Source organism: Dermacentor albipictus, chromosome 1 (assembly GCF_038994185.2).
Source record: "Dermacentor albipictus isolate Rhodes 1998 colony chromosome 1, USDA_Dalb.pri_finalv2, whole genome shotgun sequence".
NCBI lineage: Eukaryota > Metazoa > Arthropoda > Arachnida > Ixodida > Ixodidae > Dermacentor > Dermacentor albipictus.
The window spans coordinates 203,096,480-203,111,185 of NC_091821.1; the positions used below are offsets into that span (position 1 = coordinate 203,096,480).

General features: G+C 46.1%; 1 protein-coding gene across 1 annotated transcript in view; it reads right to left on the reverse strand.

The window, feature by feature from the left end:
- The window catches only part of LOC135906656 (protein tiptop-like), a 455,200-nt gene that overhangs the window by 439,927 nt on the left and 567 nt on the right, over nucleotides 1-14,706 (reverse strand). The gene's annotated exons all lie outside the window — the stretch shown is intronic.

A 14,706-nucleotide genomic window follows, 5' to 3' on the forward strand; every position in this document is an offset into this window, starting at 1 on the left:
ACAGTCACTTCTGTGCCTGGTTGCGTGTGGAAGACCACGAACCAAACGACCAGGTGGCGTGTCTTCAAGCGGCGCAGTACACAGTATTTAGACGAACCAGCTGCCGCCCAGCTGCCCCTTTCTCGAAGCCACTATGTCATTTTTTTTTCAGTATATGTAGAGCTGCCGGTTGAGACTTAAACTTTCCATCTCTCTCAAACATCCACGTGCAGTGACTCACTCCCTCTTCGAGAGAGTCATGCGAGGAAAGTACGGTTTCGCAACTTCGTGTCATATTTCAAGTGGCAACTTAGAATATTCACACAAACAAGGGGACCAGATCAACTTCTGCTTCGTCTGATACCGGCGAAAAGGTGAAAAACATTCCTCGGAAGTTTTTTTCAATTACACCTCTTCGTTCGTCACCTGTGTCGATCTGCCCAGTATTCTAGTAGAATACTACTCCCCAGCTCACAGCGCCGAAATGATTCGCATGGTTTCTCCCTTCTGGCGCTTCAATATCACCGCACAAGGAGCCCTCTAGGATCTCATGTTCCCTTCGGGCCCACAGGCACCGCGCAGTATAGAGCATAACAGGCGCTCCTCGACTCCGAGGAGGACGCCCATGTTTCCGTCTAAGTCCAGGACAACACGGAGCCTATATCCACATTAAAGGACAGCGCTGGATGAACGTTCACTCATCCTGTCCGTGTTTTACCCCCGCCATCGAGCACCACATCCAACTCATTCCCCTGGGAGCGCGGTTGAGGTGTCCGCCATTGTACGAGACAGTTACTGCGGTTTTCCTCTAACGACAGCCGCTTCTTATTGTTCTTCCACCCCTTTTCATACTGGGCCGCTGCTTTTTATGAGATTTCCCGTCGCCCATTCTATAGCTCGTCTTGGCGTTAAAATTTCCCATAAGACCGTGTTGCCCACTCTTCTTGGGCAGAGCTCGTGTGCTCCTTCCACCAGAAAAATCCTACTGCACCATCGACACTAAAAGTTCGGAGTCACCAGGTGCATATCGCTGCATGTTGAAAGCTACGCCTCCGCCTACCCCCTTCAAACACGCACCGTGTATATAGCACGTAAAGACTGTAATGTACCCTGACTGTAGAAGCATGCCTAACCGGCCAAAATTAATCCGGAGCCCTCCACTACGGCGCCTCTCATAACACTGATGTTGCTTTCGGACACGCAATACCAGGTGGTGGTATTGCGTGTGTAACAAGATATATGTTCAGCTGTTGTCAACTAAAGATGCTAAACTAAAAATGCTAGTTGTTCTCAACTATATACATGCGTGATATTTCGTCCTGGCCGAAAATGTTAGAAATATGACATTGCAACCTCCTTTGTCCAAGATGACAGAGACTCCAACTCTCTCATATATACATACTTCATTTTTCTGTGTATTTTTTTAGCGTGTATTTTTTTAGCGTGCTAGACGGTGTCTACCGCTGCACAAGAGTTGGTCACGCTGAAAGCGACGCGTATACAGCCCCATTAGCGCGCCTTCACTGAACAGATGGTAGTGGCAGCGAATACACACAATGCCGCCAATGTATATTGCTTAGCTTCACATTCTTTGTTAGTCTCACTCACCGTAAGAAACAAAATTTGTCTGCGAAAAGCTTCCAATTGCCCCAGTTGCTCATAGCTCTCTCTATCTGTTCCGAACTTTATGCTTGGAGAGTAGCTTGAAAGACCCATAATTGATGATGTGGATATTCAGTTAGTAAACACAATTACACGGTTCGTCCCGTGGCCTGCTTACGTGTGATGGCAGTCTTAATGAGCTATTATTAGACCTACAATTTCCGTCACGATGCTGAGTTCATAGTGCTGAGCTTTTTTTTCTTTTCTTGGATATACAGCCTCTGTAGCCAGAACTTGTTTTCCTGCATATACTGTCTCTGTAGCCAGCGGGTCGGACAAATACCGTATAGGGAACATTCTGTATTAGTACGAAACAAATATGTGCTCACTGTGTCGATTGACGTCTTTGAGTTGACGGCGATAAAAAGCGACCCGTGAATCACGCAGAATAAGTTCTAGAAGGCACTTTCTTCACGAAGAAGGCCTAAACGCATTTAACTATGTATGTTATGACGTGCAGCAACTCGTGCTATAATGAGAGAGAGAGAGAGAGAGAGAGAGAGAGAGAGAGAGAGAGAGAGAGAGATCCTCCCGCCGTTCAACGTTGCAGCGATCTCGCTGTGTGTATGTCGCCGTGTGACTCGTCGATTATGTTATGAAAAATTACGCAGTGTACAAGCTCTTAGTACATGAGCTACTTGTTTTTGCGCAGTATATGTCCTCGTTTTTGCAACAAGTCTACCGGCCTGGTTACTGCAGCGACCGTTACTGTAGCTGGATGTAGGTTTCTGACAACCTACAGCAACATATGTGAAGGTAGATTTAAAGCTTTCATTAAAAAATACTTTGGCGTTTCCTTTTAGGAGCGTTCTCCTCGTACAGGTTAGCCAACAGGAACAATATCTGGTTGACTTCTATGCCGTTCTCCAACTTCTTTATTTCTCTATTTCGCTATTGAGGAGCAGACGTATAAGTATAAAACAAACAACGGCACAAAGCAGCCTTCTACAGGCACTGGAACTTATGTATGTGCCGGCGTTAAAAGCGCTCTTTATAGTGGTCCGTATACATTCAGTGCTTCCACGACGCCACCCATGACACATTTTCTTATAAACATCACATTGATGTTACTTCCGCGAAAAACGGGTTTATTTTTGACCTTACGGCTTACTAAAACTCTCCCTATGAAAACAATGGGCACGCAAGTTGCAAAATGCACGCTGCAGTGCACCACTATTTCCTGCCAACATTGTATTCATGGAAAAGCCACCCCACGGTTGTCCGCGTTACGTTACAGTAGAGTACCGGCCCCGTGTACCTTCCCGCACATGAGAGGCAAACGTTTTGCGGTCGTAATGCCTACGCTGTTGGTTTTTGGCCAGCGTTCTTTTTCTTACTGACGCTGCCCACCGGTTTGCCATATGACGAGTACATACATAAAAGAGAGGCGCGGATATTTGCCCATGTAAGGTATATTTACGGGCCCGCCGGAAGGTGCTTGCCGGCATGCACCAATAGGAAGGTCGCGACTCCGGAGACTTCATCGATGCCAGCGATGCAGACGCGAACGACCGGCCAAATATTGTGGCGAAGCGCGACAGTGTCGCTGCGTGTCACTGACAGACAATTTTGTCGTACTAGACCGCGAGTTGTAGAAGCGTGACGGAATTTAGTGCCGACCACGCCGACAAAACCAGTCGGCCGAGCGTCGCTCGACCGGTCTCCGCGCCTGCGATCTGACTGCCGCTCAACCAAAACATCGCACCGATAACGCGATTGCCGAAACGTTGGGTTTCTGTTGCTTCTATGCACGCGATATTTGGCACTGCTCAAAAGAAACGGAAACGTGCTTTCAAAGTTCAAATGCACGAACTTCAGCAATCGCCAGCCGCCCACATCAATTTTGAACCGTTTCCGTTCAGCGGAGGGTTTGTCACCACAGCCGCTGATTTGGTAACCACGCTACTGGCATATCTGAGCTAAAGGTTAAGCAATTTGAAATCGACTATACCCTTTTCTTTGCACGCTGTCCACATGAAGCGGGAAGCGCCGACACAGTGTTGTGCCAACATCGGAATGCGTCACCGTTCTCGAAGGCTGCCTGCCACACTCTCCGGCGCTTCTCCGAGTCACATGTGACCGTATTTATTTATGTACTTATTTATTTATTTGTTCCTTTATTTATTCAAAATACCTCTAAAGGCCCTCCAGAAGAGGGTGGTATATGGGGGGGGGGGGGAGGCACACGAGCATATTACTGTCATAACAATTTGTGAGAAAAACGCAACAAACACGACAAAATAGGCGACAAAATACGCAGACACAACCATCTACAGTAAAATCAACATTCGGATAAAACCAAATTAGCACAAAATTATAAGAAATTTGAAAATTGAAACACCTACAATTCAGAATACATAAAAGGCACTCACAAGAGAATAACTGGAGAACAAAATCGGACAAATAGCAAAGGTAACACAGGAACACAATCTAGAAAATGACTAATAAATAAAGGTAGCGTTTCATATTGCACAGACACGTCACATTCTGACATAGGAAAGCAGCATTTGTTGAAATTCATCGGGGTGTACCTCAGTAGCAATGTCTGATGGTAGGTTATTCCGGTCAAGTATCGTTCTGGGTATAAGTGATTGCGCGTAAAGAGCTGAGTGACGCATTGGTCGTTTGACTTTGAAAGGGTGATCTTGACTAAGGAAAATGACACAGGGTGACTGAAACGAGTCATCGTGCAAACGCTCGGGATGATAAAGTTTATGAATGAGTGATAGGCGCGCGTGTTTCCGTCGTAGTGATAGGGGATCCAATCCGGCACGATTTTTTGAAGCTGTAACACTACAGTACCGGGAATAGTCCGAAAAGATAAGACGAGCAGCTCGGCTTTGCAAGGATTCAAGGTTACGTACGATGTAGTCCTGGTTCGGATCCCAGATGGCACATGCATATTCAATTTTAGGTATGATTAATATGGTGTGGTAATAATAAATAATGTAATAATGTGGCATAGATGAGCATTTGTACCCTCTGTCATACTTACACAGCAGCTAATTTCCGATACCCATTGTTTGCGTCTGGTGCCAAGCGGGCAACAAATGGCGAACCCATCGATACAGCTGCGTAAACAAGCGCCGTGCTCACCTATGAGAAGCGTCAGCACCGACATCTGCGTTTACGAGAGAAAACTACAAGCTTTCTAAATTAGCGATCATGCGTGCGCAGTTTTATCCAGTAATACTGCATCGAACGTGTAAATTGTAAGATAGTGAAGATTGAACCAGGCAGTAATAGGGCGAACTATACGGTCTCCCGGTCGCCATTTTCGAAATGTTCGCGGTCATTAATACCGGCAGGTCTGCTAGTGCATGATGAGACGGTACTCATACGCGCAGATCGGAGCGTTTTGATATATTTTGACAATTTATGTCCGTGCTGAGCGGGTTCCGCTTCAGTCGAGCGCACATATCACGATTACATTTACAGCGAACATTCGGCTCTCCTACGATCAGTTCCTTTACACCCAAAATATTTCGCAAGGCGTCTATACGAGAGAACTGTCCACTTATAACGACCTGGCGCTCTGCTCAGTTCGCTTACAACGAACGGAATAAACCATAGCGCAACAGCGTCTATACACGAGTCGAGGGAGGCGAGAAGTCTGCACAGCGCCTCACTTCGTGGCTCGCGAATGCGCTGCCGCATTCGTGGTGTCACACAGGCAATCACGGCCTTGCGGTCTCGTTCAAGCATTTTGTTCAAGCATTTCGCATATGCAAGGGGCTTTACCTAATGCCACGTCCGCAGCTCGTCTAACTTGGAGAGTGTCATTACTGGGACGCCATTACTGAACTAAACATCGGCCACCAATTTCTGCGAGTGTGGCGCAGTGCACGTCGATTATTACAGCGGCTCTCCTGCACATTCTACATTTCTTTATCGGTAGTTTGGAGGGAACGCCCACTCATAACGAACTCCTGATATAGCGAACACATGATATAGCGTACAACGAAGGTGTATGTTATATCCAGGCTCGAATGTATCTTGAAACGAACCATGAGCGGTCGCGTTATGTGCCGATGTAAACAAATGCGCCGCTATATAATGCTGGGGCTGGCAGCGGCGCTCCTGCGGGGAAACTGCGCGCTCCATAACTCGGTATAAAGAAATGTAGAAAGCTCCGCTCTCAGATATCTTATAGCGAGTATGGAAAATGCATTTTTGAGAAAAAGTAACACTTAACCTAGCGAGCGCCACGTATGAAAATTGTAGCGAGAGTAAGCTTCACGGCAGCCGTGTCGGCGCGGGGATACGCCCGTATTTGTAGCGTGACAACGAAATCGTCCGACTGCCGAAATCGTCTGCATACTGTTGGAGTCGGCGCAGTGTGGCAGGGGCGACATGACAACGCAGGTCGCGGTTGCCAACAGCATGCGTGACAAAAATCGACGGTGTACGCACGCCAGCGCGGGCAAACGCTTGCGCTGGCGCCTGCTGACGTGTGCCACTCGTTCGGGCTTTACACTGGACGCAGATTTACCTACAAAAATTAGAGGGAACTCTGGCGACAGCGTCTGCGGAGGCTGCAAGTATACGATGGTACTGCAAGCATGGGATCGACGAGCAGTATACATGTACCTGCACTATAGTAGTGCTATCGGCAAAGAGAGGCAACTTCTCAATGAATTCTCGCTGCCACCAGCAGAGAGCTGAAGCGCTCGCGACCAAGCAATAAAGTTTGCTTCCCGCGAATGATTTTGACAGACATACGCCGACAAAGGAGTTGCCGTAAACATAACAGCCGTTCTTACTATCGATACCTCAGCGAGAGTGCAAAAGGAAAACAATATCGAGAAGGCGCTGTCCAGCCAACCCGAATCCCGTATGACGAAAACTTATAGGTAGCAGAATTAAGCAGCGAAGGCAACAAAGACCAATACTGGGGAAAGCAAACTGTAATAACGATAAATAGAGCGTGCCGCTTGTCCATTTTTCTGGCACTTTTCTGGAACCCAAAGCGGCCCTTATTCGTGCGACAAGCGAGCAGTAACGCAAACGTCATTAAGTGAACAAAGCATAGGAGACCAGGGTCGAATGCACAAAGCTTTTCATTCGTGAGTATTGTTCCCCACCTACCGACGTGTTCAGTAATAACACGTGCAACGTTCCGATTGGCTGACGTCTGCTCTTACAAACAGTTATAGCGTACGAACGTTTATGTGAATACGGGCACCGACGCTTTATTATTGGTCTTATTGGTCTCCTTAATACACCCAAAACCCTGTGAGTGCGTTTCTTTAATTTGTTGCGCGTTTTCACCATTGCGGGCTTTCATCACATTCGTAATTCATTACTGCACTTCCCGTATTCCATAGGTCTGAATATAGTATCCCATTATGTTATACTGAGGCTGACGATCTTATGCGATAGATGTTGAGTCATTTTCACCTTTCCTTTGGTCTAATGAGAAAAGCTAATCAGTGTTCGAAACAACCATATGCATTATAATATACAGCAAATATGTGGCTCGCATAGCCCGCAGTGTCTCCATTTTCGTGAATTCGCAAATAAATACCGAGCAGTCAGTCTACTTCTTTTCATGTCCTCGTTTTCATTTACAGGAAGTAAAAATGTTATCGGAATTTTTTTTTACTTCTTTCGTTCCACTAATACGCCCTTGCAGGCAGTTTTATAAACATTGCCAGAACACGAGCTATTATTTTGGCTCATATGCCCTGAAAACAAGGACCATACATTTGTATGCCAACCGCTGTTGTGCTTTCCCCGAGAAACGTTTCCACTGATCATTCAAAACTGGCAGGGCTATATTGCAAAATTGTTTCAGAATTTATTTAGTCAAAAAGCAATTGACTTGCGCAGAAAAAAAAAGTTTCAGGAATCTTTTCACACTGCTTTCGACGCGAAGAATGCTTCTTTCCCTTATGTAGCGATGTCATTTGCACTACTTTCATGAGTGGATGCGCATGGATAATTAAGAAAGAAAAGGTATCGAGAAGACATTGTTCGAGCTGACCAAAAGAGCAACTTGCCCGCCTCTGTTAATAAAGCGAATAACTTTCTTCGGCTCATCAGACCCGTTTTCTGTCCCGGTACCTAAGCGTTTTCATGAGCCGATCTCGAAGGCAGTGTCATCTAACACGGCGTCTCAAAGTGCCAGCTGTCACGAGGGAAGAACGCGAGAAAGTGGCCAGACGTTTCAAGGAGCTACTTTGACACGATAGGAGCGTGCGTGAGGTCATGACCTAATGGTTAATACATTGGGCGCCTGTGCTACAAGACAGAGGTTCGATCCCACCAGCGGTCACGCATTTCTTTATGACATTGTACGCGTACTTCAGGTACTTTGGAGGTATCTAACAGAAAACTCGAGGTATGTATCGCGAGCGCATCACAGTGCGCACGAAATCGCGAGTTTGTAAGAGATTCGAGGTGTGTCGCTATAATAAAGCGAATCGACTGCTGGAAGCGTTCGGCTATTCGCTTACATTGACAATCATCGTCGATGGCTTCTGTACAAAGATTTGATCCACATACGCTGGCATATATAACCAGCAATGTTTCTCTGGAATGGTGTTCGGTTACCGTACAATTACGTAGTAGGAAGACATTTTAACTTGATGCATACATATTGAAAATTCTTTCGGAGACCCCCACTACGGTGCGCGTCATTTTCATGTGGTTTTGGCACGCCAAACACCAAGCATCTAATTCTGAATACATATTTAAACACTTAGGACGAACGGCAATGTGATTCGGCATGTTTATAGACGCGGCGAAGTCAAAGCTGCGCATGCGTTCTCCATTTCACGGTGTGCCGCGATAAAACCTGAATGGAAGAAACATAGGGGACAGTTCTCGCGTAAAACGGCGGGTTTTACGCGAGAACTGTTCGTAAGAGACGCCAGCCACTCTTTATGTTGGGAAGCGAAAGCGGCCGGCCAATAGCAAGCAGCCCTTACAAACAAAAAAAGCTTTGGAAGTACGGCTCCATAATTTTATCAGAAATTCGCCTTGAGATGTCAGTGTACAAGCAGACACTAATTCAGGATGTTGTAGAAAAATTCGTGCTTCATGGACACCCTTTTACCAAGGACAGAACCAATTTCACTACCACTCATTTCTCGCTGCACTATTGATGAATGCTGTACCAGTGCAGTGCGTCAATCCACTTCTTATCTTACTTAAACATGAGAATAGTTGAAAAAAAAAAAGACGTCGTGGAACACTCTGCAGTCGGTGTTTACGCAGATGCAATCGCTCAGCCAACTCGGTTACCCAATCCCGAAGCGATTACCGACAGTATCTTCTGCATGGCTCCTCCAACACACACACACACACACACACACACACACACACACACACACACACACACACACACACACACACACACACACACACACACACACACACACACACACACACACACAATTATATATATATATATATATTTGAGAATTAATATCTCGAAACTGGCATCGTCCTGAGAACTCGTTCGAAGTGGATCCGTCTTGCGAATTCCACGGATAGAATTTGTGAATTGCAATGTTAGTCCTAAGGTACTTAGTTAAAGAGATAATTATTGAATGTTTGCTAATTAGTCGGTTTTGCATTTCAATTGTTTTTTTGTGCAAGTAGTGTCCGCCGCTTCGAGTAGACCCCCTCATGAACTAGAATTGAGCTATCGGCCACATACAACCTTTAAAAAGTTTTGAAAGTGTTCGCTGAAACACCCTGTATATCTATTATACACGCCTCTACATCTTAGAGGGGCACTAAAGAGAAACACTTAACAAGTTTAGACTGAGAAAGTACACATCACAACTATTTTCGTTAATTTCTCGGTAAGAGGTTGATTATTACAGGAGAAAATTAAGGTCAAAGATTCCTTTCTTTTTAAATTTCTCGCCAAAACTCTCGCACCAAGATTTCAGTGTGGCGTCACGGATTTCAAACTAATTTCTCGCTACTAAGCCATTGTGGCTCAATGAAAGTTCTTGAATCTTGCTAAGTTCAGTTCTTGGCTCTTTTAGATTACAATGCAGTACATCTTTAGCGATAACAAGTTAACTGGGTCCGAGTAGACGTTGTCGAAATCCATGACGTCACGGGGAGCTGGCGTTTCTTCTCGCAATTGAGTTATATATATTTTTTATTATTTTTTTTGGTACCGCAGAAAGTAAACGTATTAATACAGCTCGACTTATTTTTTACTCTTTAGTGTGCCTGTAAGGCACGTAAAACGCGGGAAATGCGGGAGATGGGAATCAAAGACGATAAGCAAATCTAGAACAAGGTAAAAGCAGGGGATAACGTTTCGACAAGTGGACTTGTCTTTTTCAATAACAATATAAGGAAAAGCTCGGATTGTCTGTGAGACTAAATGCCAACCAATCCTGATGCTGGACATTTTAGCGAAGGCGGCTGGCCAGGGGCAAGGAGCACGAACAAACGAAAAGCTTTGTGAACTCGATCCCTGGGGCCGAATTCACAGAGCTTTTCGACTCTGCCACTGGCTGACCGTCTTCGCTAAGAGCATGTCCAGTATCAGGATTGGCTGGCATTCTCTCTTACCAACAATTTTATCACAAGAACTTTTTTCGCGAACACGCTCACGCGGCCTTGGGCCCGTATTCGACGAGCAGTTCTTACGGAGCGGTTCGTAAGAAAAGGCGCATGACCAATCGTGAATGTGAAGGCGTCCGGCCAATGAAAAACGTTTCTAATATACAACGAACGAAAAGGTTTGCGAATTCGACCTTCGAGGTAGAGTTGCATCTGCGCTTTCGACCTTTGGGGCCGAATTAACGAAGCCTTTCGTTCGCAAGGACTATTTGTCACTGGCCGGCCGCTCTTTGACCACACGTTCGCTGTCGTTGAGTGACCGATGTTTGTTCCTACGAACCGTATAATACGGACTGTTTTTGTGAATACGAGCTGTCTTGAGCGTCGCTCGTCCGGGGGACTCTCCAAGTGCCCCTTCGTTTCGCCGTCGTTTAGATGCGCGCCAACATCGCCCTCTTCTCCGTCGCCCCGTTCTGCCGGCTGCCCCGGCTATGCGAAAAAATCGGACCGATTTCCGAGCGATTCCCGCTCGGAAGCCGCGACTCGGAATCCCTGGCAGGCAAGGGCATAAACAGTGCGCCCGCGTGCTACCCTGGGCGCCTTTCGCCACGCTGTAGCACTCGCCGCCAGACAGTCGCCAACGGACTGGCGGCACGGAGAACAGGTTTCCTCGCGCGTATCGCCGCTTGACCAAACTTCCGGTAGCATGCTGTGATATAAGGCGGATCACACTACGCACGCTAAACACACGCCGCCGCACGAGGACGCACTGGAAGGGACACCATAAACACGGAGAGGGAAACCCTTTGCGTACGCGCAGAAGCCGAAAAGGATAACAAAAACAGAAGAAAGTAACAAGAAAGGAACGGCCATCCCTACCCTACAGCTCTTGGCGCATTCTTTTGTAGGTATAGACAGAGAACACGAGTGTGTGCACCGAAGGTGGAGGTGGAAGAGAAAGAGACACACACACATACGAAAAAAAAAAAGAAGAAGAAGAAGAAGGGAGAAAAGATGGAAAGAATGGCGGCAAAGGTCGTGAGAAGAGTATACGGCCAGCATAACCATAACGACAGAACAACAACAACTATATGGACAAACGTAACACATGTGCGTTGACCAATGCATGCTCAGACAGAAGCGTAAACATCTAGCTGGACGGCGAACAGATGTTCTCTCTTAAATGCGGCATCAGCCAGCATTCAGACGTCAAAAATGACTTGACACTGCGTACGCCGAATTGACGGCTGAAAAAAGGCGGGGAGCAATATGTGGGGCTTCGGGAAAATATTTCAGGCGAGGCAGAATAGAGTACGCTGCGCATGGTATTGCTTGGACTTATGAAAGCAGACAGATGCGTTGCATGGCAGATGACGAAGGCGTGTACAAGTCATCTCACGGCTCCGGCAGTTAGTTATCCGCGGACGCGCGAATATATAAGGATGGGTTGACGAAATGTTTACTGTGAAATATAAACTAGAATAGCTTGTCATGACGCGGTAATACTGGATCACTCATGGCGTTACTATGCACACTTGAGGAGAGTCGCCAGGCGCTTAGCATGCACCATTTGCCAAAACGTGCGCCACGCAGTTTCTCGAACCTTCTCTTCCACTGCAGAACAAACATATTGCCCCATCTCGCTGTTTAATTTTTTCGTGCCTTGGCTCACAAGGACGTGCAAAACCGTGTACTGAGCAACTACGACTATATGCTATATGCTCCTTATCTTAGTGCAAAGCTGTGCTCAAGTGCAACAGCGAAAGTTTGTGCCATAACACCGACTGTTCGGACAACATCGTTTAAGCTAATCTACATGCGTTACCGTCTTCACAAACGACAGAAACGTGGAGAGATGCGAGCTCACCAATACTGTTACCTATATGAAGGCATGTTCACAACGCCTAACAGCCGACGTCCGTGGCCCAAGTGTTGAACGCTCTTCGCATTCTCGATTTGATTATGAGTAGGGGTGTTCGAATAGCGAAATTTTCGAATTGAATACGAATATTTGAGAAAAACGACCTTCGAGTATCGAATCAAATATCGAACATACTCAATTTATTAAAAAAAAAAGTGAAATAAAAGTTTCGTAGAGTGTGCTCTGTAACAAAAGGTTTGTTTGCATTATTTTGATGCATATGTAATACTATCAAAAACTGGATATTGGGTCTGCTGAGAAGCTTGTAAATGGTAAACAAAGTACGATTGTATATCTGGTGCATGACTATAGTAACAGTAATGAAGAAGAAAAAAAAACAGAAACGGAACAGCACCTACCAGAAGCATGTAGTAAGATTGTAGTGTTTGTTCACGGAGCTAAGCGCAATACTACAGCCCCGCGCATCGTTTTGAAAGAATCCAAACATCGTGATTTTGGCGAAATAATAAACTGCTTTGTCGAAATAGAGACAGATAATTTGTAGGCTGCTCCAAGACGAGACATGCTTACTCAGCGGCTGGTAACTATTATGTATAAGTGGCCTCCTTATGTACTTGTGTATGTTCAGGCACTGGATCGTCTGCGCGACAACCGCTGTTCTCTTGCACCGGAATCATTCAGAGGAGTCAATTTTCATCAGTGTTTCCCCCTCAATTGCAAGGCTGTTGATGATCCACATAGCGTCCAAACGAAACAAATATTCGACCCCTTCGAACAGTGAATTATTCAGTCGAATGCGAATCGAATAGGAAAAATTACTTGATTCGCATTAGAAATTTCGAATATTCGCACACCCCTACTTACAAGTAAACGGATCGCTGCAAAATTTTCGAAACAGTGTAGCGGCCTCAAGAAAAAGTTGCATCCTCCTCTAATCGTTTACCAACTCTTGAATTCGGCGTCTTCCATGCCAGTACTGATCTGAGCAATCCGATACGCAAAACTCAAAATTGCATTCAAGTAGCCTCACCAACTCGCAACCTATGCCGAACGTAAAAGCGATTCTCAAGGCGAAATATTCAACGGGAAAGTTACTTAGTGCATATTCACCCGTCACGCTTGAATCCACAAGTCACGAGTAATAACCACTTGTCAACGAATTCGGTGTGCCCTTTCATATTGCTCGCTGGTGCGCGCTTCGTTTCTAACATTTCGCCCGATAGAACAGCGCTGAGTCAGCGATTTGACGAATACGGAAAGTGCTCGCGTCGCCTACATTTCAGGTCATCGCGATAGCAGATATTACTTTAGCACCACTGCGCCCAAGAAGTCAGTTTCTAGAAGAGGGTTATAGCGCCGAAAAAACACAACACACATCAAGCGAGACGGGACAGGCGCCTGTCCCGTCTCGCTTGCTGTGTGTTGTGTTCTTTCGGCGCTATAACCCTCTTCTGGAAACATGCACCAACTAGCCCCCCAACAAGTATTACTAAGTCAGTTTCTCTCTTCAGAACGCGTCAATATCTCCACGCAAGCAAGTGTTACCTCATATTTAGTCAAGCAGACCTGCGCTCGAGAAGAAATGCGGAGCTCGAGTTAAGCTACAAGCGTGAGTTTGATATACACGCAGAAGCGTTGCCGCACCTCCTGGGACGTTGTGTCGGTATCGAATAAAGCGGATCCAGTCCTGCACATCGCTCACTTGTACCGGCGGGGTCGGCACGGCGCAGAGGCACTCGATCGGTTGTGAAATACACCGAGTTCGATATGCTCGCGGGTTGAAGATCGCGGTGCAACACTCCGTAGTTGGGCGGATGATTTCGGCCGCAGTCGTTAGGGCGCAGCCGGCACATGCACCGTATAGTTACGAAGGTGTGTCACGCGAAGAGTCTACATCCCCTTTTGCCACGGGAACGCTACGTGATACGTTGCTACCAGTGAAGTTTAGGACTTTGAAGACGGCGTTAGTGGCAAAGGCAAGAGGGTCCTAGGCAAGATCGTGCAGGCGGTAGGATAAAACTGTCTTGTAATCTGCTCTAAGAGGTGTCTCATGACGTGGATGATTTGAAGTGATGTGGAGAAAGATAAAAAGCCCCGTAAGGTTCACACTAAACCGAGAATAAGATTTATTCCGCTCCTAAAACTAAGGTGTTGGTAGACGGTAAGCGTACAAGGCGCTGTGCAACAGGCGTCCACCATTGATATATGGGCTAATTCATTACGGGTATGGTTCTGAAGAAAACTAATACCGTCGGCAGGACAGAAGAGCAACTACACCAGCGGCATTTATGTCATCATTAAATGGTAGATCAATTGCAGACATATGTGTGCGCGCTGCAGTATCATAATTAATAAACGGCAGATATTGTCACGTATGTTGCCAATATGAGGAAAGAAAAAAACATCACAAATACGATATCATAGTAAACCACTGAATATTGCACGTGCGAATAAAGAACTATAGCACACTCTGATCAAAACATCGTTACCGAAACTACTAACGAGTGTCTACATATTCCGTTCGTTTCTTATGGAGCACCGGCAACACAACCAGCAAATGAGTAAGCGAACGGACGCAGAACATAGCATAAAAAAAGACAGAAAGAACAGAACAGAGCGCACTCACAGCGGGGAGTGAGAGCAAAGCT